The sequence below is a fragment of the Equus caballus genome, chromosome 4, assembly GCF_041296265.1.
Source record: "Equus caballus isolate H_3958 breed thoroughbred chromosome 4, TB-T2T, whole genome shotgun sequence".
Lineage (NCBI taxonomy): Eukaryota > Metazoa > Chordata > Mammalia > Perissodactyla > Equidae > Equus > Equus caballus.
The window spans coordinates 6,660,534-6,688,103 of NC_091687.1; the positions used below are offsets into that span (position 1 = coordinate 6,660,534).

The 27,570-nt window shown below is 41.3% G+C and overlaps 1 long non-coding RNA gene across 1 annotated transcript in view; it reads right to left on the minus strand.

Moving 5' to 3' along the window:
• LOC102147921 (uncharacterized) overlaps positions 1-25,948 on the minus strand; it is a 113,735-nt gene extending 87,787 nt beyond the window's left edge. Inside the window, exon 1 of the long non-coding RNA XR_011438098.1 lies at positions 25,813-25,948. This is a non-coding gene — a long non-coding RNA (uncharacterized lncRNA). The remainder of the gene's footprint in view (positions 1-25,812) is intronic.
• Between the last annotated feature and the right edge of the window lie 1,622 nt (positions 25,949-27,570).

Below are 27,570 nucleotides of genomic sequence, written 5' to 3' on the forward strand. Positions count from 1 at the left end.
TCGGCCACGGGGCCAGCCACATACTCAACATATTTTTGAGGTTTCTGGACATTAATATATGTAATTCTAGTTCGTTTTTGCTGCTGTACATATCACCACTTATTTATCCTTTCTTATTTTCTTTTCTTCATAGATAAGTAGACTGGTTCCAATTTTTTGTCATTTCATGAACGTTTGTACGCTGTCACCTTGGGCACTTTGAGGATATGTATAAGAGTCCAACTGCTAGGTCACTTAGTATGCACACCTTTAAATTTCCTGGGTTCTAATTTTGGCTCTAGACTGCTCACCTTCACTGGGCTGGGTCTTGTAAAGCTACCTGCTTACTTCCATATTGCTGACTTTTCAGGTGAGTACAAGTTTGAGATTTTAATGGTGGAATTGCTTAACACAGGTAGCTACCCATTGAAGAGTGAAGATGCAGGGTTGGTTTACGTATGGGTAACAGCCTTCCGAAACGCAAGTAGACAGAAGTCTCTGAACTGAGCTGGTTAATTTATTGGGTCTCATGGTGAGCTCCAAAGGGAGAATCAACATATGTGCCTTCAAATGGAGAGATGGCTCCTTTTTGTCATCCTGGGACACAGGAGAGAAATACACTCATTAATACAATGGAGCCAGCCTTCCTGAAAGGAGAGTAAAGAGCAATGATATGATATAAATTGGTTGATGCTACAAGGTCTTCCTCCCAAAGCGCTTTCCCTGTGGTTGTTCCGAAATTCAACCATTCATTCATCTAACATAATCCTCCATTAAAATGCAAAGAATGGGACAGAAGTTTCAAGTAAATTACTAAAATGTAATATCTGTTTAAATCTTAGTAGGAAGGACATTTTGATAGTGGGTGGGATGGGGTAGGGTATGAAATCTCCTCAGAGAAATAGATGACTAGAGGTTAAGAATGATGAACAGACAACTGGGTTAAGAGTCTTTAAAGCCCATTTTGTTGCCATCTCCTCCAGGAAGCATTCCAAATACCTCTGGCTACAAGCAATCTCTCTGCTATGATCTCCTATGCTACTTTGTACCTTTTTTTTTTTTTTTTTGAAGAAGATTAGCCCTGAGCTACCATCTGCCAATCCTCTTCTTTTTGCTGAGGAAGACTGGCCCTGAGCTAACATCTGTGCCCATCTTCCTCCACTTTATATGTGGGACGCTTACCACAGCACGGCTTGCCAAGCAGTGCCGTGTCCACATCCGGGATCTGAACCGGTGAACCCTGGGCTGCTCAAGCGGAACACGCAAACTTAACCGCTGTGCCACCAGGCCGGCCCAGTACCTCTTTTATAACAATTATCACACACTGAATTTTACTATAAATATGCAAGTTGGGGGTCCATGCATGGTGGATCAGATATCTGTTGTTGCATAAAAACCCACTCCCAAACTTAGTGGCTCAAAGCAACCATTTATTTGCTCACAATTCTGCAACTTGGTCCAGGCTTAGCTGGGTCAATTTATCTCAGCTCCATGTGGTATGGGCTAGGATCCCTCCTGTGGCTGCCCTCAGCTGACCACTCAGCTAGGGCTGGAATAGCCAAGGTGCTCTGTCATTTCCAGGATTTCTTTCCATGTGGTCTCTCCAGTAAATAGCTGAGACCTCCTTACATGGCAGCTGGCTTCCAAAAGAGCAAAAGTGGATGCTGCCAGGCCCAGTAATGGCTAGACCCAAACTGGCACAGTGTCACTTCTGCTTCATTCTACTGGTTAAAGTCAGTCACAAAACCAGCTTGCTTTTAAGGAGAGGAGAAATAGACTTCATGTCTTGATGGGAAGGACAGCATAAATATACAGAGTTGGGAGGATTTGCTGGAGGACATCTTTTGAGACAATATACCATGCCTAGTATCTTAGATAAAACATTTGACGAATAAGTGAACAAAAGTGTTGCTTCCAGAGTACTGGTCAAAAGGATGCTGAAGAAAAATATCCCTTTGAGGCCACCAGTGAACAAGAAAGCCAGTCTATGCCATCTCAGGTAGCATGGAACCATCAATGGTCTTGCCCACAAAGCAATGCTCACCCAGTTGTCTTGGTCGGGGCATAGTGGCCACTGTAGCATAGCATGGTAGTCATTAACTGTTCATAAAAATTCCCATTCTCTTCCTTGCACAGTTGCACTTCCCTACTCACTCTGAAATTAGATGTGGCCATGTGATTTGCTTTGGCCAATAAAATGTGAGCAGACATGACAACTGTCACATCTAGACAGAAACTTTAGGCACCACGCTCACTTGTCACATTCCTCTTTTTCTGCCCAGGTCAGGTGGAGCATTTGTCAGTCTGGGTTCCTGAGTGACTACAAGGAGAAGTCCCTGTGGGTATGACTGACAGAATTACCCCAGGAACTGGAGAACCAAGATTTGGGCCAGGCAGCAGGACCAAAGCCAATGTCTTGTGCAACACGAGTGAGAAATAAATTTTTGTTTTGGTAAGCCTCTACAATTTTTAGGCTGTTTGTAACTGTAGCATAATTGTATTATTGCTACCTACCAGATTACTGCAAATTTAGCACTTTTTAGCGACACACATTTATTATCTCAGTTTCCATGGGTTAGGTTGGGCATGGCGAGCTGGGTCCTTTGCTTAGGGTCTTGCAAGGCATAAATCAAGGTTTATGTGAGCTGCATCCTCATTTGAAGACTCGACTGGGGAAAGATTCATTGCCAAGCTTCCACAGGTTGTTGGAATTTAGTTTGTTGCAGTTGTATGACTGAGGTCCCTCTGTCCCTTACTAATTGTCATCTGGGTGCTGTTCTCAACTCTTTGAGGCTGCCCACATGCCTGTCCATGTGGCCTCTTCCATCTTCAAAGACAGCTACAGAGAAACCTCCTCATGTCGATTCCATCTCACACTTCAAATCTCCCCGACTTCTCCTGCCTGTGACCTCTAGACCCAGATAAAGGGTTTATGTGATTAGGTCAAGCCCATCAGCACAATTACCCTTTTTTAAAGTCAGCTGTGCCATATAAATCCATTATATTTCTATGGGGTATATACAGACAGTGTACACCAGGGCGTGGGGATATTAGGGGACATCTTAGAATTCTGCCTAGGACACTAAGCTAACCGATATTGGTTGACACACATGGGTCAGATGCAGTGAGAGGACCTGGAAAAGCAGAAGAATGGATTCCATTCTCTTTTTAATCCCAATGCAATTTCTTTTCCTTCACAACCTTTTCTCAGAGTGTATATTTTGGGACTTTTCCATCAAAAAGGACAACAGCTCACAAAACACATGTGGTTTGGGGGACACATGGAGTCAACCTAAGGTATCCCAGGGCTCCATTGTTCCCTTGAAGTTCTAAGGTCTATCTCACGCCTCCCCTCTGCCCCATCAAGACCCTCACACTCTTTGTAACCACATCTGAGAAGCACATGTTAATTATTATAATCTTTCTTGAAAACAATTTAGAAATCTCTATCAGTGAGCCTTAGTAAACTCAATTCCTGGAATAATCAAAATAAATGCTCATATTTATGTGCAAGGGGAAGGATTGCAGGGTTACTTATCATCAAATGAAAATACACTCATTATTCAACCCTTAGAGGGTTGATAAATTAGAGGACAAGATAAATAAATTAAACCAGGTCTGTATTATGGACTCTTATGTAGCCATTAAGAATTATGTTTTCGAAAAATACTTAAAGACATGATGTTATGATCATTAAATAGGATATAAAATGTATATAAAGAATTATTTTATTTTAAAATAAATGAATATACATATGAAAGTACCTCAGGAAAATATGGCAAAATATTTCAGTTGCTTATTTCAAAGTAATAAAATTGTTACCTTTTTCTTCTTGCTAAGCTTCTTATTTTCCAAATCTCAGCAATGAAATTACATTGCTTATAAAACCAGGAAAACAAACAATAAATATGATTGCTTTAGAGCTTAAAAGAAATTGCTTTCAGGTACCTTTAGCACTTTTAAGGCAGCTATTCATAAGTTATAAGTAATATACAATAAAAATGTTCTCATTTATTTGTGAAATAAGTCAAGAATTTGTTGGCTTGGGTTGAATGTCTGAAGTACCTGAAAGTTGTAGAATTCACAAATGATTTAATGATCCGGATATCATGCCATTTTAGGCCAAATTAAAAACTAGTCTACATTTTCCAAATCATCAAAACTTTGGGTGGTCGGACAACCTAGAGGAAATAGATAAATTCCTAGAAACATACAACCTTCTAAGACTGAATCATGGAGAAACAGAAAATCTGAACAGATCAATTACTAGTAAGAAGATTGAATCGGTAATCAAAAACCTCCCAAAAAACAAAAGTCCAGGATGAGACTACTTTACTGGTGAATTCTACAAAACTGTCAAAGGAGAATTAATATCAATCCTTCTCAAACTCGTCCAAAAAATAGAAGACAAGGGAACACTTCCAAACTGATTTTATGAGGCCATCATTTCCTTGATGCCAAAACCAGACAAGGAAACCACAAGAAAAGAAAATCACAGGCCAATATCCCTGATGAACATAGATGTAAAAATCCTCAACAAGATATCAGCAAACTGAATTTAACAATACATTAAAAGGATCATACACCATGATCAAGTGGGATTTATTCCAGGAATGCAAGGATGGCTCCACATCTGCAAATCAATCAACATGACACACCACATGAACAAAATGAAGGATAAAACTCATATCATCACCTCAATACATGCAGAAAAAGCATTCAACAAAATTCAACATCCATTTATGATAAAAACTCTCAACAAAGTAGATATAGACAGAACGTACCTCAACATAATAAAGGTCACATACGACAAGCCCACAGCTAACATTATACTCAACAGTGAAAAACTGAAAGCTTTTCCTCTAAGCTCAGGAACAAGACAAAGACGCCCACTCTCATCACTTTTACTCAACATAGTACTGGAGGTCCTAGCCAGAGCAATTAGGTAACAAAAAGAAATAAAAGGGATCCAAATTGGAAAGGAAGAAGTAAAACTGTCACTATTTGCAGATGACATATTATATGTAGAAAACTCTAAAGACTCCGCCAAAAAACTGTTAGAACTAATAGATGAATTCAGGAAAGCGGCAGTATACAAAATTCAGTTGTGTTTCTATATACTAATAATGAACTATCAGAAAGAAAAATAAGAAAACAATCCTATTTACAATTGCATCAAAAAGAATAAAATATCTAGGAATAAATTTAACCAAGAAAGTAAAAGATCTACACACTGAAAACTATAAGACAGTGATGAAAGACATTGAAGACATAAATAAATGGAAAGATATTCCATGCTGAAGGATTGGAAGAATCAATATTGTTAAAATGTCCATACTACCCATAGCAATCTACAGATTCAATGCAATCCCTACCAAAACTCCAATAGCATTTTTCACAGAAATAGAACAGACAATCCTAAAATTTGTATGGAAACACAAAAAGTCTCCAAATAGCCAAAGCAATCTTGAGAAAGAAGAACAAAGCTGGAGGCATCATGCTCCCTGATCTCAAACTATGTTACAAAGCTACAGCAATCAAAACAGTATGGTACTGGCATAAAAACAGACACGTAGATCAATGCAACAGAATAGAGAGCCCAGAAATAAACCCACACATATACAGTCAATTAATTTACAGCAAAGGAGCCAAGAATATACAACAGGGAAAGGATAGAGTCTTTAATAAATGGTGTTGAGAAAATTGGACAGTCACATGCAAAAGAGTGAAACTGGATCCCTATCTTACACCATACACAACAATTAACTCAAAATGGATTAAAGACTTGAACACAAGATCTGAAACCATAAAACTCCTGAAGAAAACATTGACACTGGTCTTGGCCTTGACTTTTTGGTTATGACAGCAAAACTAAAGGCAAGAAAAGCTAAAATAAATGAGTGAGCCTACATCAAACTAAAAAGCTTCTGTACAGCAAAAGAAACCATCAACAAAATGAAAAAGCAACCTACGGAATAGGAGAAAATATTTGCAAATCATATATCTGATAAGGGGTTAACATCCAAAATATATAAAGAACTCACACAACTCAATAGCAAAAAAACCAAACAATTTGGTTTAAAAATGGGCAGAGTACCTGAATAGACATTTTTCCAAAGAAGATGTACAGATGACCAACAGGTACACAAAAAGGTGCCCGACATCACTAATCATCAGGGAAATGCAAATCAAGTGAGATTTCACCTCACACTGTTAGGATGGCTATTATCAAAAAGACAAGAGGTAACAAGTGTTGGAGAGGATGTGGAGAAAAGGGAAAACAGTATGGAGATCCCTCAAAAAATTGAAAATAGAACTACCATATGATCCAGCCATTCCACTTCTGGGTATTTATCCAAAGAAAATGAAAACACTAATTTGAAAAGATATATGCACCCCCATGTTCATTGTAGCATTATTTTCAATAGCTGAGATATGGGAACAACCTAAGCATCCATCAATAGATGAATGGGTAAAGAAGATGTGGTGTGTATATATATATACACACATATACATATATATATATATATATATATATATATATGGTGGAATACTACTCAGCCATAAAAAAGAATGAGATCTTGTCATTTGCAACAACATGGATGGAACTTGGGGGCATTATGCCAAGTGAAATAAGTCAGAGAAAGACTAATACCATAGGATCTCTTTTATATGTGGAATTAACAAAACAACAAAAACAACAATAAAAACCCCAGCTCATACACGCAGAGAATAGACTGGTGGTTGCCAGAGGTAGGAGGTGGGGGCAGGAGAAACGGAGGCAGAGGGTCAAAAGGTACAAACTTCTAGTTGTAAAATAAGTGTCATGGGGATGCAACGTGCAGCATGGGGACTGTAGATAACAATACTGTATCAAACATTTGAAAGTTGCTGAGAGAGCAGATCTTGAAAGGCCTCATCACAAGAAAAAAACATTTTTATAACTATGTATGGTGACAAGATGTTAACCAGACATTGCAGTGATCAATATATATGATATCGAATCTTGTTGTATACCTGAAACTAATATAATGTTATATGTCATTTATACCTCAATAAAAAAAAGGAAAAAAGTTTGTATGGACATTGTTTGAATTTTGATTCAACTAAAACAGCCATGAACGACATTTTTTTTTGACAATTATGGAATATGACCTTGGACTAGGTAATAAGTGATGCTAAGGAAACGTTAGTTTGTTAAATATGAAAATAGCATTTTGGAGAGTTTGTTTTTCTTAGGGACTGCCTTCTGAAGAATTTATAGGTGATCCGACTTAAGGTGGAAGATGAGACATGATTTGTAGAATGTTGACTGGTAAGTCAGCATGTGGAGTTCATTCTATACTCACTTAACGTCTGTGCATGATTAAAATGTTTGAAAGAAAAGCTTACTAAACTTTATCAGCAGGAAATCTAAAAACAGGGCTTCACGGGATTTGGATTTAAAACAATCTAGTGCATTGAAGGTGGACAAAAAGAGAAGGGCCTGCCTAGGGGGAGGAAGAGGACAGACAGTTAGGGGCTCCAATGAGAGCACACTGCCCATTTGCCCAAGACACACCCTCTCAGCCCCAGGGCTGTTTCTTCTGTGGACCATAAGAAGTTTACTGTTAAGAATCCCCAGCAAGCTGCCTCAGATTTGGCATGAGGAAGGACAATATTCCTCCATTCGCGTAGGAAGCAATTTCTGTTCCTGGTGTGTGGCTTTCTCCCCCATCATCAAAGGCACCTTTGCTTAAGCCCATGGCCCCTGGGGTTGCTGTCTTATTTGCCTGTGAAATAAGTGGATGAACAAATAGAGACTAATTAAACCTGTCATTATGGAGAAGTCAGCAATATCTGGAGGGGGCTTGAAAACTGGAGGTTGGGGCTGTCTTTGGGTCAGCTACATGGACCAGCGGGCTTTTGAAGTCCAACATGTAGATGGAGAAAATCATAAAGGCTGAGCTTAGGGGAAAAGTGGGGATGTGTCTAATGGATGTAGTCCTCTTGCCTGTTACAATAAGGGCAGACACCCTGCAATTGCTTATTTGGAGGTTTGCTTGTTTCTTTGTTTTGAAAAAGACTGAATTGAGAAATTGACAAATTAAAATACAGAAAGTGGTGGAATTGCTTTTTTAAAAAGCTTGTTCTTTGCACAAATCAACAAAATAGACAAACTATTAGCTACTCAAAAGAAATAATACAATTACATACACAAAATAATAAACAATAAAAGGAAAATTATTATTGGAAGAAAGAAAACCTTAAAAGCCATAAAATATTATTTTGAACAATTCTTTGAAAATAAATTGGAACACCTAGATGAAATGGATAATTTTCTAGGAAAACAGGGTTTATCAAAACTGAATGCAGTAAAGGTCAAAGAGAAAAAATTCTAGAGAATAGAATTAGAGAATAGAGAAAGTTGCCAAGAAGCTACAACCCTCCAGGGGCTGGCTCAGTGGCGCAGTAGTTAAGCTCGCACGTTCTGCTTTGGCGGCCCGGGTTCACCAATTCGGATCCTGGGTTTGGACATGGCACTCCTTATCAAGCCATGTTGTGGCAGGCATCCCACATATATAAAGCAGAGGAAGATGGGCACAGATGTTAGCTCAGGGCCAGTCTTCCTCAGCAAAAAGAGGAGGATTGGCAGCAGATGTTAGCTCAGGGATAATCTTCCTCAAAAAAAAAAATAATAATAATAAATAAATAGCAATCAAAATTGCTGGGGCCGGCCCCGTGGCCAAGTGGTTAAATTCGCACGCTCCGTGTCGGCAGCCCAGGGTTTTGCCGGTTAGGATCCTGGGTGCGGACATGGCACCACTCGTCAGGCCATGCTGAGATGGCATCCCACATGCCACAACTAGAAGGACCCACAACTAAAAATATACAACTATGTACCAGGGGGCTTTGGGGAGAAAAAGGAAAAATAAAATCTTTAAAAAAAAAAAAAAAGAAACAAAACCATGCAAGTACTTGGAGAAAACATGGGTGAATTCATCTATTAACTGGGAGGAGAGAAAATCCAGATAAAGGAAAAGTTTTTTAAACTCAGATATATTAAAATAAAAATATTTTGCACAGCAAAGAACATCATAATCAAATTAAAAAGAAAAATGTCCAACTTGGAGTAAATATTTGCTACTTATGCTACAAAAAGGGACTAATCTCCCCCACGTTAAAGAGCTCTTAAAAGTCTAGAAGAAAAAGACCTGAAATCTATGAACATGTTAGGCTAAAGACTTGAACAAACACTTCAGAGAAAATTAAATGTAAATACAAATTAAATGCTCAAAAAAGATCCATAAGTCTCATTCAGGTGAGAAATACAAACAAAACTTCACTGATAGAACATTTCTCATACTGACAAAAAATCCAAAAGTTTGAAAACATACTCTGTTGGGGAGGGAATAGAGAGGCACACATTGCCGTTGGGAAATGGAAAACAGCACAACTCCACATGAAGAGGAATTTGGCAATCTCCAACAAAATTTTACAGGAATTTACACTTCTGACTCAGCCATCTCACTTTGAGACTCTACTAGGAAGATACACCCCCCCAACCCCCAGGAAGACAAAAGAACACATGCACAATATTATTCATTATGGCACGATTTGTAGTATCAAAAGATTGTACACAACTCAGATGTCTATTAAAATAAAGGGCTGGTTGGATAAACTATGGTTACTTCCGCACAAGGGTGTACTCTGTAGCTCTGAAAAAAATGAAAAAGATCTCTCTGTACCAATGTGAAGTGTTCTTGCTGAAAACAGCAAGATGCAGAACAATGTATATAGGTATGCTTCTTTCTTATGTTAGAAAGGAAGGGAAAAGACAGACAGACAGAAAGAAAGAACAAAATCTGTTTATTTGCTTACCATTTTCAAAACGAAACACTAGAAAAATAAATTTGAAACTAAGAAAATAGGGTATCTATGTGGGAAATAGAGAGGAAGGGATAAGAATGGAAACAATACTTCTCTGAAGATTCCGTTTTATTTAGTTTTGACTTTTGAGCCACGTAAGGTCTTTTACTGTGGTATAAGATCTAAATTAAGGCTTGATATCATGTGCTTTCTTGACATCTGGTAAAAGCAGGAGGGCCTTGAACTCAAGTTCCCTTCCCCTCTCTGCGCCTGTGGAGAAGGTCCTGTAGCCAAACCACGCTCTACACCAAAGGAACCAGGCCTAGTTCCTGCTTATCCCCGAGTAGAGGGTTTCAGTTCTCTGCCAGCTCACAGAATTATTCCAACATCAATCACGTCCTCCCACAGGAAACAGGGGCACCCCGCCCTCTTGATACTACAAAGCCTGCCTCCCACAGCTCCCACCGTTCATTCTGTCCTGAGAGCAGCCGCTGTGTGGCTGTGCACGACAGGCAGTGTCCTTCTCCCCTGGGTGGATGTGACTAATACACTGCTGTCTATCTTATCTGTCCAGAGTCAGCAGTATGTGTCCAACAATTGCCCTAATTCTAGGGTGAGAATCTCTCCTTCATCAGTAGGGTGAATAAGAGGCAATTTAAACATTCACATGTTCAAAAACAAAATAAAACATTAAAAAAAACCCCAAACCTTAGAATTGAAAACAAACCGAAACCAAACGAACCTAAGACTATATCGAATTGGAAATATAATTATCCAGAAAAAAACTTATTTCAATTGACTTATGACTGTTCATTTTTGGTAGAATATATCCCAAGATTTAATGGTAACAGTACTATAATTTTGAAATTATTTTCCGTATTTGTAGGACTGAGAAAATTAGGAGCTACAGTACTAGGGACCAAGATTTTCAGTGGAAACAAAAAGAGATAACAAACATAACATAACAGCAAAGACGTTCAGAAAAATTGTAATGTCACATGGTAATTGGAAATATCGATGAAAATTCATGATTAAAAAATATCTATATTTCGTAGCTCTGTCCATTGACAGGGCCTTGATGCAATGTCATCCTGGTAGTAATGAGCATGACTAGTCTGATTGTCTTGGTTTCCACACACTATTCAGCAGTTAAAGGAACCAGGACTTCTTGGAGAAATGGCGGAGTAAGTACAAGGTGAGCATAGAACGTCTTATTGAGCCAGAAGGCACAGAAGGGCTCAAATATGACGTATGGGCCAGCTGGGAGGAGCTTCTACTAGTAATATTTGGCAAAATTAGAAGAATAATGACTGCAATTCACTGAACACCTTGAATAAATAAAAATCCACAAGTCCGTATTTATTCTAAAAAAAAAATTAACTAACTTATTTGCCAGCATTAAAAGTGACATATCATCTCTTTATTCAGAAAATTGGTAATTAAAGGGTAGCTAGACTGGATAAAGTCCATAATTGGGAGGAAGTATAGTTCATCCCCAGTTGAAGAAGGGAAGCTTTAAAAATTTTTTTGAAACAGAAAGGCATGCCAAATAATGAAGGAAGGAAGAATAATAGAATTACAAAATTATCCATGCTGTAATCTTCAATAAAATAACTTATTCAGGCAAGAATCATTAATAAGTGCTACATCCAGTAAGTGAGAGGTTGGTGGGGAACAGGACATTTGCACAGTGCCAGATGACTTGGCAATGACAAAGGGAAAACATGTTTCTACAGTGGAAAGATCTGAGTGTCACCACCTTAACCTAGTGACCAAATTAGCATCACTAATAGCGAAGCGATGAGACAACGTGTCCCTGCCGAGATGACGCAATATGAACCACACCGGCATCTATGTGGTGTCCTCACCAAAAATATTTAATCCGAATCTACCGGCCTAGCATCTTCATATTATTAATGTCATGAAAAAAAGTAAGTGTCTAGATTAAAAGACACATCATAACCAATGCATGATTTTGTCTTAGTTGGAAGAAACTCCTACAGATGGTATTTTTTGGGAAATAGACAATTTTCTTATGAACTAGTTCTCAGACTATATAAGGAAATTATTGTTAATTTTTTTAGGTGCAATATGGTATCATGGTAAAAGGAAATATTCTTATTTTTAGAAGATGTTCGCTGAATTATTTGTGATGGAAGTGTCACAAGATTGCAAATTACTTGAAAATAGTTCAAAATTAGGTGGGTGACAGAGCAAATATAGCAAAATAGTAATGATTTTTCAACGTGAGTAACAGTATATGACATTGACTTCCTATTCTTTCCACTTTTATAATAAAAAATTCTAAGAAAAGATCGTCATTTTACATCTATCTGCTCTATTTTAAATGGAACAGAGTCACTTCCACTTCTGAGTAAGATATGGCCAAGCTTGCAGCTGACCAGTGTTCCCCCTGGGAAAAACTAAACAAATTGGGTAAAATTAAAAAATCCCCTAGTGTTTAAAGACATCAAAAGGCTGCTAATACAATGGGGACCAGAGGGCACAGGAATCTAGAGCAAGGAGAACCCTGGAGAGATGCGCTGACTTCTGCAGCCTCTTGTTTGGGGGATATTGCCAAATCCGGGCTCAGGGCGAGAGGCTGAGCATCTGGACTTTTCCTGAGCACAGGGTCACTGCTGGGGGACAGAGAAACCAGAGGCCTTTGGTGGTCTCACGGAGAGACAAAACTAAAGACTTGAGGGGCTATGCCTATGTAGTAGCAGAGAGCAGAGGACTGAGCCTAATGCACAGGCTACTTTCTCCCCAAGACATTTGTCAAATTCTAGAGCTGTGTAGGGCATTGGGCTAAAGAGCTGAGAAGAAAAGCACTGAAAGCCTGAGTGGGATTTTCTGCGGTCTCTCTGTGAGTGGATGAGGATTTGAGTTCAAGGCTGCCAGGGGAAGGTGCCCAGGGGACGTACCAGGCTCTCAGTCAAACGATCTTGAAACCTATCCTTTAGGAACAGAAGGGAATCAGAAGCAGGCAGGAGCTTCCTAAAACTGAAAGCAGACTGGATTCTGCCCATCCCTGGGTGGTTTGGGGATCACCTCTCACTCCACCTGCCAATCAGAGGAAAGGATAATGTCTTTCTGAGGGAAGTTAACATCATCTGGATCCTTGATAAAGGTCTAAGTGCTACATGAAGATGACAATGTCCAGAAGCATAAAAAGAAACATTCCTTTTTGGTGCCCCTTTCTAAGAACAAGGAAAAACTTTCCCCTCCCTAACCCTCCCAGCTGATTTCCCCTCACATCTTTTTGCCCATGCCTAAACCAGTCATCTGACAAAGATAATGGGATGATCACAATTGGCTTAAACCAATTAAGGTTCATTGTCCCCCTCACTCCCAATGGGCCTAGAGAGGGTCCAAGGCTCTTTGGAAAGACCTGGTCTCTTACAAGAAGAAGAACCCAATCATGGCTCTGTTAGCAAGGAAAGATGGAATGACAGTTGAGTAGGCAGTCAACAACACCGCCAAGTCATCTACCAGCTATTAGTATGGGACCCCGGGCAAGCAATTCAGTCTCTTTGGGTCACAATTTTCTCATCTGTAAAAGTCAGACGACAATAATATCTCAAAAGCCTACTGCATATATTCAACAAAATGATATATATTTTTTTAAAAAACACCAAATGTCTCGCTGGTTTTCAGCGCTCCAATAGAGTTGGCTGTTATTGTTCTGTCATGGTTTTGAGTCACTTCTTTAGACCTATTCCAGTTGTCAGTGGTCCTTTTAAGCATGACAACCCAACCCAACCCCAAGCCCTATATCAGGTGAGTGCTGAACAGCCCAGACAGGACTAGTATCCATCTCACTCTTGCTTCTCAACATGTCACTCAGACACCTGGAGGGGCATCTTCGGGAAAATGGGACAGCAAAGTGTAAACTGAGGTCCCCAGGAAAGACATCCTTTTCCTCCACCACTCACTCCCTCTCTGGTGCCCACATTCTGCTTTTAACAATTTATTAATGGATTACTTTTCAATTAAAAAAAGTGTGGGATTGAGGAGTGAGCCGGTGGACATAAGAACCACAGGATAGGGGCCAGCTCGGTGGCGCAGCGGTTAAGTGAGCGCATTCCGCTTCAGTGGCCCGGGGTTCGCCGGTTTGGATCCTGGGTGCGGACATGGCACAGCTTGGCAAGCCATGCTGTGGCAGGCGTCCCACATATAAAGTAGAGGAAGATGGGCACAGATGTTAGCTCAGGGCCAGTCTTCCTCAGCAAAAAGAGGAGGACTGGCAATAGTTAGCTCAGGTCTAATCTTCCTCAAAAAAAAAAAAAGAACCACGGTATAGATATGGCACATGTTCCAAGAGTGCCATTTTACTAAGAGATTTGGGGTGCATTGGATGTAGAGTTAAATAACTTAATAAGATTTATACTCCAATCAAGTTAAATGATTGGAATATATCATTTCATTACTTTAATGAAAGTAATTATTTTAACTCCAACATAAACACGATGTGGAGAAGAACACAAAATTTTCATGAATTTTACAAATAATATGCAAGACTTGAAAACTTTCATTTGGAGTGGCAGATTGACCATCTTCCTCTGCCTTGAGGGTCACTGCTGTAGGTCAAGTTTAAAAGCATCGCACTTCAGATTGAATAAATATTCTCTTTTTTTTTTAATGCAAATACTAGGAAACCCTACTGCGTTTAGCAGAGAGCTTCTTTTCTTTGAATAACCGGAGTCGGGGGAAGCGTTCTGGCAGTGGACACCTGTGGGAAAGGTGGCAACTGCCAAGGAGCTGGAACGGATGTCTCAAATGAGGGAGGGAGGGGAGCAGTGGACTCTGTTTTGTCCAGGACCACTCTTGTAGGCTTGGTGAAATTCCACAGTGATGAGGCAATCGAGTGTAGAGGTTGAGAGCATGGACCAATGATCTCGGCTGTGCCATCTGCTGTTTTTATCACTCTTGCCAATGTAACCTAAGCCTTAGTTCTTTCCACTGTCCAGCGAACACAATGGCTCTCCTTTATTGTGTCCATGGTGAGAATCAAATTAAGGAAGCTGATGTAGACAAAGTCTTTAAAAACACAGTTCCTGACACAAAGTTAAGGGTTTAATAAAGGTGACGTAACGCATAAGCCTATTTCACCCACTCAAGAGCCCCAAAGCCTCTTTATGTAATCATTGAAATGAACACCTGTGAGCATGATACCTGTGATACCAATGTCATTGGTCCCTTAATGGGAGGATGTGCCCAGCTGTGATAATTCTAACACGAGGGACGTATCTGTGCAAGGAATGATCCCAAGAACTGGGCAGCTGAGTCTTGTCCTTGCTCATGTAACTAATCACTCTTGGTAACCTGCTTCAAAACAGAAGGAAAGAAGACCATCCCTTTGCTAGTTAGTTGCTATAACAAAGTGAGCTGGACACAAGGAGGCTGTGAGGCCACAAAGACAAACCAGACACAGATCTGCTTCTCAAACACCTCACTCTCCTGGAGGGGGGTGGGTAAGACACCTCAGAAGTCACCACCGCAGGAGAGAAAGTGCCAAGTGCGTCGAGGTTATAAATAAAATGCCATGGGAGTTAAGAACAAACCACGTGTTGTATCCACTTCAAAGCCAGATTAGTCACCAATGAAGGGGATCAACAGCTAAGGGGGGACTATTTTAGTCAAACTACTATAGTTGCGAGGAATAGAGACTCACTTGGTTTATTACAAGCAAGGCTACCATCTTGAAATTCTTTAACAATGTTTGAACAAGAAACCTTGCTTTTTTATTTTTCACTGGGCCCTGCAAATTGTGTAGCTGGTCCTCAGTGGAACCCATGGGTCGGGAGAGTAGGATGGAAATAGAACGGGGTTCAGGATTTACCAGAGCACAGGTGATGAGGTAATTGTTCTTAGGGTCCTGGGGTCCCCCACATCTGCCCACTATTCCTGCTACTATCAACTAATGACCTCACCCTTTACTGCACTTATCTTTTGGATTTTGCTTAATTGTGGATTTTGTTTGCTGACAACTTCTCAAGGACCTGTTGCCTGGTGGCCTCTTTGCCCGCCTTCTGCTAACTGCACAGGTATTTCTTTAGCTTAGGTTAAAACTGCCTGAGAGAAAATACGATTGGTCCAGGTGGTCAGATCCCTGTCGGCAAAGCTGTCCTCTGCTCACCTCACAACCTGCCGGCCCAGCTCCACTCCACTCCTGGCCTAGTTAGCAGTGGTGGAGGGAGAGGGTCCCCACGACTCAGCCGGGGAGCTGTGATTAAGTGATCACGTAGGCTACTTCCCTCAGAAGTGGGGTTACTGGTGGGACTGGTAGAAGGGACTGTGGATGCATCCTAAGCCTTGGCCCCCATAGTAAAGGGAGTTCACGTTTCAGATGACCTTGAAAGATGAGTAAGGTATGGACATGCAGATGGGGAAAGGGCATTTCAAGGGTGGGGTGAGGCACAGAGACCGGAAAGCACAGGGCTGGGGAACAGGGAGGCTGGAGCCGATGGTATATGAATGGCGGTGGGCCTTGACACACAGCCAAGGAAGCTTCGTTCTGTGTGGTACTTGAATGATGGAATGAATAGGGACCTATGGTAAGAAAGTTATCTCAATTTACAGTTCACAGGCCCCGGGGAAAGGCTCTACAAAGCAGCCTGACAAATCCCCAGGGAATAAGCTCACCAGGCTGCGGGCTCATTCAGCCCTGCTTCTCCCAGCTTCCTCGTCAGTGCAAGGAACACAAGTCACCCACCAGCCAGGGGACAGAGGCTCAGTTTGGCTGCCTCCTCTTTCCAGACAGTGAAGGAGGACAAGCCCATGACACTGAAAGCCTTCTAAACCCAGGCCCCCAAGGGTCCCAGGGCCTCTTGGAGCTGTCTTATCTAGAAAAGAGACCACAAGAGTCTGAGCTAAGGGGCTGGCCCAGTGGTGCAGTGGTTAAGTTCACAGGTTCTGTTTCTCAGTGGCCCAAGATTTGCCAGTTCGGATCCCGGGTGCGGACATGGCACCGCTTGGCAAAAGCCATGATGTGATAGGCATCCCACATATAAAGCAGAGGAAGATGGGCACAGATGTTAGCTCAGGGCCAGTCTTCCTCAGCAAAAAAAAAAGAAGAGGATTGGCAGTAGTTAGCTCAGGGTTAATCTTCCTCAAAAAGAAAAAAGAGTCTGAGCTAAGCGGTGTTGGTGGTACAGCATCCTGGGGGTTCTCCCAGTCTCTTATTTTTAGTCTCACCCAGGCATCTTTCAGAATGCTTTGCTGTAGCACGAAAAACAGCTCCTGAATTTCAACCCGTTTCTGTTCCCTAAAACATCTCTGTCCGTGAGGCGGCGTAGTGAGGGAACTAAATATGGTCGTTTAATTCCGTACACAGCTGCTGGGCGGGGTGCTGGGCCTACACGGGCGAATAAGACCCGCCCCTATTCTCGAGGCTAAGACGGTCTAGTGAGGACAATCACGATGCCAATAGCAATTATTAACACGTGGTAAAACAAAGTGTTTGCAGCTCCCGTTTCTCTCTCTATATTCACATTGAATCCTCACAACGGCCCTGTGAGGTAAATACTATCATTATCTCCATTTTACAGACGAAGACCACTGCGTTATTATACAATAGTGATAGAAGCTACACCAGAGATACAGACAAAGTGCTCTGAGAGCAAAGATAAGCACTTGAATACCTATAAATTTGGTGGCTAAGTTTATGATTTCAAGAAGGAAGTAATAGTCAAGTGAGGCTTGAAAGATCAAAAGAGTTTTTCAGGTTACGAAGGATAAGAGATTGTTCCAGACAAAGGGAACAGCACAAGCAAAGACACAGAGGAATAGAATATGTTCCTTCCGGAGCAGCACATCTATTCAGGCTGAACCCAGAACACACAGGGGCTAGTCTACGAGGAAGGGGTGGCGTGGGTGGAGAGACTACGAATGTAACTCGAGGTCCTGCACAGGAATCTGGATTATTCCATGGAGTCCCATAAAGTATTAGATGTCGGGGGGATGTGTGGCACGAGCGTTGTCTTTAGAAGAAAACTTTGGCGTAAGAATGGAGAATAGAGGTGAAGTGGGGCTGGAGGCAAGGAGGCCAAAGACGAAGGGAGAGGCAGTAACGGTGTCAATGGTTTGAACAGGTGCAGCGAGCAAACAACACCCACTCGAAGGGCGACACTGACAGAAGTCCTGGAGCCCTTGCAGAGGAGTGAAGACGGGATTCCAAGTGGTCAGAACTGAGGGGAGGCTCCGTGATGACACAGGGATGGGTGAGGACCAATGATGACCACTGGAAAAGAGAGTAATTATAACCTGCATTTTTTCATGTTGCTGACCGTAAAAGAGTCCTAATCAAATGTCCTGCTTTGGCTGCTGGCACAGGAGAACGGGGAGCAGCGAAAGGCCAGGCGGCAGGATGAGGCCAAGGAGAATGAGGAAATGAAAGAGGAGGAAGACGACAGGGTGACGTCAGAACTTCGTGAGCGGAACAGGATAAACCCGAGCTGACGGGGAATGCGGGTGGAGGCCTCGAAGGATGTTCTCCCCCCGCCCCTTCAACTCCTGCTGCCACCGGGACCGTGATTACGTCCTCAAGGGTGGCGGGAGTCAGCAAGGAAAAGAATGGGTGGCTAAAATCACAATCTTTGATGCTCTGGGACCAAGAAAAGTTGGAAAGATCTCTCACTCGACAGAAACAGTCAGCTGGTGTTTTTATTTTAGCATTTCGTTTTACCTCTCCAACCTTAGCTTAAGTCTTTCTTTACTATCACAGAATGAGTTTGAGGAAAGAAAATGAGGAAAGGATCTTCATTTGCATTATTATTGCAAGCAGCTCATGTGTTTCACTTTTAAGTGACAAAGTTAAAAAACATTAGCATTTTGAATGAAAATTGTTTAAAAATACATTACATGCTTCCCTGCCTTTTTAAATAGAAAATATACAGATGAACTGAGAAAATATATATATAAATATATATAAAGCCCTGACAATTATCCTGACAAACGGAAGGTTTTCAATAAATTGGCTAATATTAGCAACAATATTTTAATTTTTCTTGATCACTCAACTTGTGACTATGAAGACAAATGATTCTATCCTGTAACGATATCTTCTCTTAAGATGTGGAGAATCCTGTCACATAATGGGTGTTCACACTGGTCAGGCCAAATGGCCTCAGATGGCTGAGCTGCTAGAGGTCTTGAGACTTTTTTAAAAAAAAAATACACATTCTGCCTTCTCCTTGCTGTTAGCTCTCGTGGTTGACGGTGCTCAGCACAGCTTGATGGAAAGGAAGCACAGTGTAGCTAGAAAACCAACGCTGCAAGAGACTCTAGGCTCTAGATGGTGGGGGAGCAGGAGAAAATGTGGAGAAGTCGTTGACAACCATCCTGGTCGTCTCTGCTGGCCTGCTTGGCCTCTTCCCAGGCTCCGAGAGAACTGGACGAATGGAATTTCTGTTCAGCTTTGATTTTCTTCATGCCCACAGCAGACTGCAGTGTGCAAAGCACAGAGTCAGCAGGTCTGACTTACAGAAGTCTGGGACACCCTGTTCTATAAACGTCTGCCATGAGACCAAAATAGCCCACGTCTTTAGTGGCCAAATTTAAAGAGCTATAAACTGTTTCCTGCTTTTAGCATAGAATCACTGACAAAATTCTTATTTTTCAGGTTCCACTGTTTAAAAAAATTTTTTAAATACCTTCAATGTAATATTTTACAAAAAATACAAATATGCATGAAGAAGAAATTAAAGGTCACCATAATTTCATCACCCAACGAAAACCACTAATAACATTTTACGATCCTCTTTCTATATAAACATATTTTTTTCTTATATTTGGCAGTCATATACTCTATGATATTTTGCAACTTTTTTCTTACCAATATTTTCTGCCTACATTAACAAGACGATGAACATCATTTTACACTATTCTTGTTAATTATGTAACATCTTCCCATATGAATGGTAAAAGCCCCTTTTAATGTGATTGTGTTCATTTCTACTTTTTCCACCTCACATTTGATTTGTATATTCTTACCCTCTTAAGTCTTCCATGTTAATCTTGTACTTTTATTTGCCCAGGTCAGTAAGACCTGTATGTTTCACACATGGGCCCGCGTTCCTCTCTTACTAGGAAAGTCCAGCCTCACACTGACCCAGCCTGTGATGTTCCCCTCCCTAGACCTCCCTCCACCTGGCCCACCTCCCAAGACTCTCCCAGCCTCTGCCCAAAAACAGGCGCATGTTCAGTCACCTAGCTCCTTTAAGAAGGGTAGCTTGCTATCAAGATCGAGGTGTCCTATTCACATAGTTTCCTTTCCTGGGCTGTACCTCCAAGTCTAATCTTTCTCAACCATCTCACAAATACAATACATGCCTCTGGGGAAAGAGAGGAGACAGAGGCAGAAGGAGGAAGACAGAAAGAATGGCTGGCTAGTTCCTTGCAAATCTATTGCCTCTATGACAGAACACAAAGACCATGGCCTCCAGTGCTCAACCTGTAATATCAGTCTTATTTTATACCAAGCACAACTCTATTTATGTTTAGTTTCAAGTCTTTAATCTTGGGGAAATAGAGAGCAGAAAAGCACTGTGATGCTAGGTGTTGCTGACTAACTGGCAAATCGCTGATATCTTGGCATTAAGGCCAGTGCGTAAGGAGAGGTGCGAAAGAGAAGAAGCTTGTCTGACATCACCAAGTGGTGGGAGAGACAGGTAAAGAAAGTTGTGTAATCTTGGGTGAGTTACACAATTCTTCTACACATAAACTGCTGGATCTGTAAAATTGAGAGGTATACAGTAAGTGCTCAATAAATGGTAGGGTTTTTTTTCAGTACCTGATACAGTGCTAGGCTCATAACATTCACGTGATAAGTTTTGTAGAATGGATATTGAATGTAATCATTGCTGCTATAGCAGAGGTACGTGTTCCAGACTGTTCCATAGTCTAACGAAAGAAACAAAAAGTCAGACAACAATCATGGTTTTGATTCCACATTCTGCAAGCAATCTTCTGACAAATTTGAGTTGTCTCAGCGCGGGCATTCCCAAGAACTCTAATTATGAGAAAAGACTATCCCTCTTTAGAAATGAACGAGCATTCTCTCACTTGGGCTGCTATAAGTCAGCCTATAGACCCTGATCGCTTCTGGGTGGATCATAGTATGTGCTCAATAAATATTTGTTGACTAGATGGATGAATGAATCAATAAATAAATGAATGAATAAGTAAATGAAATAAATGAATGAGTGAATTTGAGCTTTAATATCTTGGAAGATAAAACCATGATCTACTGTTGATTCCATATTATTGTGCTTTTCTCTATCTAAACTGAGATAAAGAGTGATTGGCTCTACCAACCATCTCTTTTGGATACAAGAAGAAGCACAAAGGAATAAATCGTCAACATCATTGGGAATTATAGAGTTGAATGTGCTATTAGAGTAATTCTGCATAATAAGTTATCCCTATCCTCATGAAATTTAAAGTCACTTTCCAAATGTTTTGCAACATTATTCCCCTTCTCACGCACATGCATACCTTCTGTCTCTCCTTCCAGGCTCTTAAACCAGCTTCTATCCCAACCTTGGCAAAGAGCTCCCATGATAGAGACTTACGTATTTTGGAATAACTTTGGACACAGTTACAACCTTAATGAGATTCAGAATCTGTAAGAACATTGAGTCACCCGAACTTTAGCATGATTGATACTAGAAAAATATTGCTGCTTTTAATCCACCGTACCTTACCTGGAAATCTTCTATAATATGGAACTCCACATCCAGGTGAACACTGTTACTGTTGTTATTTCCCATAGATCAATAACTGGACTAACATTTCTAAATCTGGGCAGTTGTTGGCTTGATGGAACTGGCAGAGACAGAATTGTTGGCTATTGAGAAAAGGTGAAAAATCTGTATGTAGGATAAACCATGCAGTCATGCTGGAATGGGGCTGATCATCTGGACTAGAACTTAAAATCATAAATCCTACCCACATCCCTCAACTCACATCCTCCCCAAACAATGATTGGATGACATGATTTTTAAGGAAACTGTAGACTCTGAAATGTGATGATCACATACAGACGTTTTTACCTAAGGTGGCCTTGAGCAATACAATCCAATTACACATTTATATATAGGGGATGCGGGGGAGGGGGCAGGAGGAGGAGTCACTGAGAGGAGCTGTTTTCCGTGTGGGTAGAGAATTAAGAGAGGAATGAAGCGAGTTGAGAAGTCTGGAAACTACATATATACCCTTAACAATACTCAAAAACTAAGAAGAAAAGAGAAGACTAAACAATTTTTTTTAATTACTTTTGTTGGTCAGGCTGTGTACTTTTAACCAACGGCAGCTCCAGTACTGACAAATGTGGTCCACGGCTTTATAAGCATCACATTTAGACACGTGTTTGGAAGATATTTGATGATAAGATAAACAGTTTAACTGAGAGCCCTAGATAGACTCCAGAGGACTGAAATATAAAAATAATAAAATGATGATAACAATCCCAATACAACTGTTTATTGAGCATTTACTAAGTGCCAGGCACTATGCTGAGACATTCATAATCTCAGTCACTCTTTTTTACAGATGGGGGACTGAGGCTTAGACAGTTTTGCAAACTGCCCAAGATCTCATAGCAGGTAAATGCCGATGCAAGAATTGCAACATAAATTTATCTTTAAAAATCCATGACTTTCTCCAACATGGATGCCTGTGTTTGAGTCTTTGCTTGGCTACTTCCTGCCTTTTACTTGGAACAAGTAACGCAAATTCTTCTTATCTGTAAAATGGTCAAGATATTAGTATCTACTTCATGAGCCTGTTGAGAGGATTAAATTACCTAGTATCTTTAAGGTGCTTAAAATACAACCCTGTTGCAACAGTTGTTAGCTGTTACCCACGTTGATGCCACCGGCTTCCTGTGTGGGCAGGGATAACCACAGAAACTTTGTGAGCATCGTTTTTTCTCATGGGTAAAATGAAGAAGTTGGGCCATGTGATCTTACAAGTCTTTTCAGTCCTAACCTTCTATGAGTATTCTTCTCTGATAAAGCAATTGTAAGGAGCCAGCAATAACTCCTAGCAAGTAGCTGGAATGAGGGATGAAGGACAGCTAGACAAAGTGTGCCTTCCAGATGATTCCTGCTTCTGGAGAAGGGGTCAGCTTTGGATGATAAGGCTCAAATTCGTGGTGCTCACCCTTAGTTCCCACGTAAATTCTACACGTGGTAAAGACCTTTATCATCCTTTCTCTTTACTTTCATCTTCACCCTAGTTTGAGAGTTGTTCTTATTTCCTTTTTAGAATTATAAACCACAAAGACCTTTTTGCTTAATTCTTTATCTCTTGGCTCTTGATCTTAATAGTTCTACACGTATTGTAGCCAACTCCACAAGAATATATATCCTGCACATAGACTGGTTTGTCCAGTCTGAATGTCAGCTCTGGATATGTGGAGTTAAACTGTTTCCATGGTTTGCTTTATTGCATGTGGTTTATATTTTTTTCCAGCCATGAAAAAATATATTTGGCAATGCTGGTATTCTGTCACCATGGCAATTTAATGTCAAAGAAAATCCACGGGAAGAAAAAAGAACCCATTTAATGTGATGAGAGTTGACCCACCCACCTTGCAGTTCAAAACATATTATTACAGCAAGTTGTGCTAACATATTTTGACAATTCAGAACAGCTATTTACTCAGTAGCCATCACACCTAAATCAACAAGGCTTTTGTAAAACTACTTTTAATCAGCAACATCAGAACTTATAAATTCCCACAGCGCCCTAGAAGAGTTTGAGAAGGGAGCCATAGAGAGAAGCTGAAAGATACATTTAGTCAAGGGTCACAGGTGGAAGAGCCAATGTTAAGTATATACTCTGCTCCTTGTTTCTTCGTTAAAAAAAAAAAGAGAAAAAGATTCTTCCAAAGCAAACATCAGAATTAATAAGTTTAGTTTCATTTACTACGAATGCTGATTCGCTCGCCAGAACGTATGTTCTACAGTTCCTGGGTGGTCGTTCACCTGAGGTTCCATGTCTCCTGTCCTTTGATGGGGATTTCCTTTGGAGATAAAGGTGTGAGTATTCTCTGATATTCTTATAGTAATCATGCTACCAAGAGCTCAGACTGACTCAAGATAAATCAGAAGCTGATGGTTTGGCTATAAGCACTGTCCTCACCCTCGTACTTCATACTCCACTGACCACCATGCCATCCCAACCCAAGCCCAGTGTCCCCACTCTGGCCTGCCCGCCTTGGCCAATGCCCTGTCTGGATCTGAAACCGTCCTTTCTCACTGAAACATGATTCTGATTTCCCAAGAGTTGGAGAATTATATGGGATCACAGACACTCTCGGATATAGTAGTTTCCAACTCCATTAATTTATTCATTCAATAGATACATTTGAGTGCCTATTTTATCAGGCATCGTCCATACGCTTAAATACACTCTATAACTTATGAATCAGTCATTTATATACAACTTATCTATCATTTATCAAATGAATATTTAGTCACCTTGACTACCTTCAAGGCTGAGGAGTCCATTACTCCTTAAGGCAGCCTGTTACAACTTTCCAAGGCTTTGTTAGAAGTTGCTTATTTATATTGAGATGAAATGTATCTTCCTGAAGTTTCTGCCCATTAGCATCCCTTTTCTTCCTTTTTCATGAGGGTAATTCCTCAAATATTTGAAGATGGGTGTCATGCTCCCTTCAAGTCATCTCTTTACCAAGTGAATCGTCCTTAATTCTTTCCACCATTTTTTTGTCTGACAAAATGATGAATTCGTTTACCTTCTTCTGAATGTGCTCCAGAGCCCTCTTAAAGTGTAGTCCCAGAGAAGCCAAAAACGATCCCTCACGTACGGCCAAGACGCCTGTGAAAAACAGCAGAACTACCTCCTACCTTATTCAGTCATTGCATCCTGAGAACTGTGCCCTCTTCTCAGTTGTGAAGTTACAATAACAAGCATTATAATAGCTACTACTCATTGAATGCCGGACGTGGTACCAAAATAGAAAAATAACTTGATGACGTGTTATCACTGGGATTTTTTCCTGTCATCCCACAATGGGGACTAAGACCTCAAAGCTGAGTCAAACTATGCTTAGTAACCCACCTCGCCTGTTCAAGAAGTAGCTTGGTGATACCATACAGAGGCCTGAGCTTGCTTAGAGGTGGTTGGCCTCTCAGAGAGGTGTGAATACTTCCACCCCTGCCCTCAAAAACCTTATGAGGGTCTCTAAGAGAACCTAGTAAAGGCTGGGGGTATCGCAGGAAGAGGGGCTGGGAGCCGTTCTCCAAATGGACACTCGCCCACGTCTCTCCCATGCCACCGTTCATTTCACCTCAGCGAGATTCGGCTCACAGCAGGTCCGCTGCTTTCTCTGTATTTTCCACCTCTCCAAATTCACTTAATTCTACTCACTAAACTCATACTCATTGAGTTATAAAGACTGAAGATGCAAGACCCCTGAGTTTATCCTCCAGCTCCACCACTATTCATTTAGATGACCTTGGGCAACTCACCCAACCTCTCTGTGCCCCAATGCCTTTAACCTACAGAATGAGGATAATAATAATAACTTCTTCCTAGGACTGTAGTCGGGAGTGAATGAGTTACTATATTCAAAGTGCTTTACTAAGTGCCTCGCACATAACCAGAGTGTCCTGAGAGTTCTCTCAAACCTCGTCCTCTATTTTTATTGTCATTACAATATGTAGACATAGCTCTGTGAATCCCTTTCGATCTTTCTCTCTTTCTTATAACTCTTGTCCAGGCTCTTAGGGAAAATTTTTTTGACATTCATTTCCAGCTTTCTTTCCCCCTTTATTCTTTTTTGGAAGTTAATAAACAAGCCTAATGGTAGCTGATATATAGAAGTACTACCACTGAGACATCAACGGAAAGAAAAGGAACACACTTCAAAGCGAAATTAGGTGAAAAATAAACACTAGTGCAATTAACCTTGAGAGCCCAGAAATAGTCTATAGAGTTACTCCATTTTCTCACCTCCACTCACTTCCCAAGGTGCTCCAATCTGGCTTCTAGTCCCATCAAATGTCACCAAAATACCCCAGCAAGCTTCACCAGTGACATCCACTTTCACAAATCAGAGGACATTGTTCATTCCTCATTTGACCTGACCCCCTCAGGAGCATTCAACAGCGTCTTTCTTGAGGAAAAGCCCTGCTCCACAGGCCGGAAGTCCCAGAGTGCCCTCTGGTTGGGGGTGTAAGGGAGAAGGCAAGCTAAAACGAAAGGGGACGACATCTCATATTTTTACTCTTCTGCTTTTATCAGAACACACAGCATTATCTCAGTAAGTCATCTGCCGCTTTTAGAATCATCAAGGGGTAAAGGACCAGGTGTTTTTCGAAAGGCAAACAAGAACCTGACGCTCTCTAAGAGCAGCCCAGCCAGCCACCAGGCCCCAGGATCAACGTGAAGTGCCTGTCTTCGCTAAGATCAGCACCCATGCTTACCAAAGCGTTAAAGTCACATCCTCCTTTTATTACCAGTGAGGGTAAGTGGAGGTCCATGCAGGGCAGACCACCAGCATGGGTCAGCCGGCACAGAGAAAGACAAATTAACCAGGGGCAGGGTTTGGGGACCCAGGTGGGGTGATATGTGAGGTCGCGCTGAGCCAAGCATGACTCAGCACCCTGTCATGTGTGTCTAATTGTGGCACCAACCTGGTTTGAAACAGGGAGCCAGGCAGCCTTCCCAGAGTCCAAGGAAACATACTCTGGCCCAGGGTTCCCTCAGCAAAGGCCTCCAGCCAAGCAGGCCGCCTCCCCAGCACACCCATCTCTTCACTCTTTCTCTACTTCCTACGAGAATCCTTAAATTTGTCTAGCATCAGTCACTAGAGCCTTCGCTGCTGGGCCTCTGGGTCCCAGGGTTGTGGTTGGTATCCCAACACAGGCCTCCTGAGGACCCCCAAATCCCTTTTGTTTCTTCGGCGGTGCCAGCTCCCTGGGCAATACCCTTGATGGAAATAGGCAAACGAAGCAAGGTTATGAAGGCCCAGGTGCCTGCGAGCTAGCAGGATTTCCAGATTCTAATTTTTTTTTGTTTTTGCCTCTCACGGGGAAATAACTTTGTTTTTGACTGACTATGAAAGTTTCATTGTTTTCTGTAAAATATTCAAGCAACACAAAAGAGCACCCAGATGATGAAGGACATCCTGTCATGATTTCATCCAAGTCAGACTGCGATGCACAAGCCCCCGGGCAGGCCACAATCGGGCCCCCTGGGTCCGCTGCTCTTCGACATTTATTTACCATTTCTTGGCAGGGGTGGTTTGGGGAAAGGGCCAAGGTTTACGGTATTCCTTGCTTCAGTCCCAAGGATTCTATCCCGTCTGATGGATGGACATAGGACATTATGAGATAGCCATCTAGGGAGATGGACAACGGACAACAGACATTTCTCTAGTTACTGAAGGAGTTCTGTGAGGAGAGCTCTTATTGGCCGCCACGTTTCTGGTTGATTCCAGTGATCTTTTAGTGGCCCTATCTGGTTTGATCTTTATTCCAGCAATGACACCAGGCCACAGAGATACTCCTTTTTAAATGCTTGGTGTATATTCTTTCAGATTTTTGTTCTGTGTATATATAAATTGACACACAAAAACCCACCATAAAAGGAATAACACTGTACACACTGGTCTGGCTTTTCCTCTCCCCAGTTGCTCTCCCTAAGAGAAGGGAATACTAATCTGATTGGGCCAAATTCTGCAATACTGATAGGGTCAAGGTCAAAGGT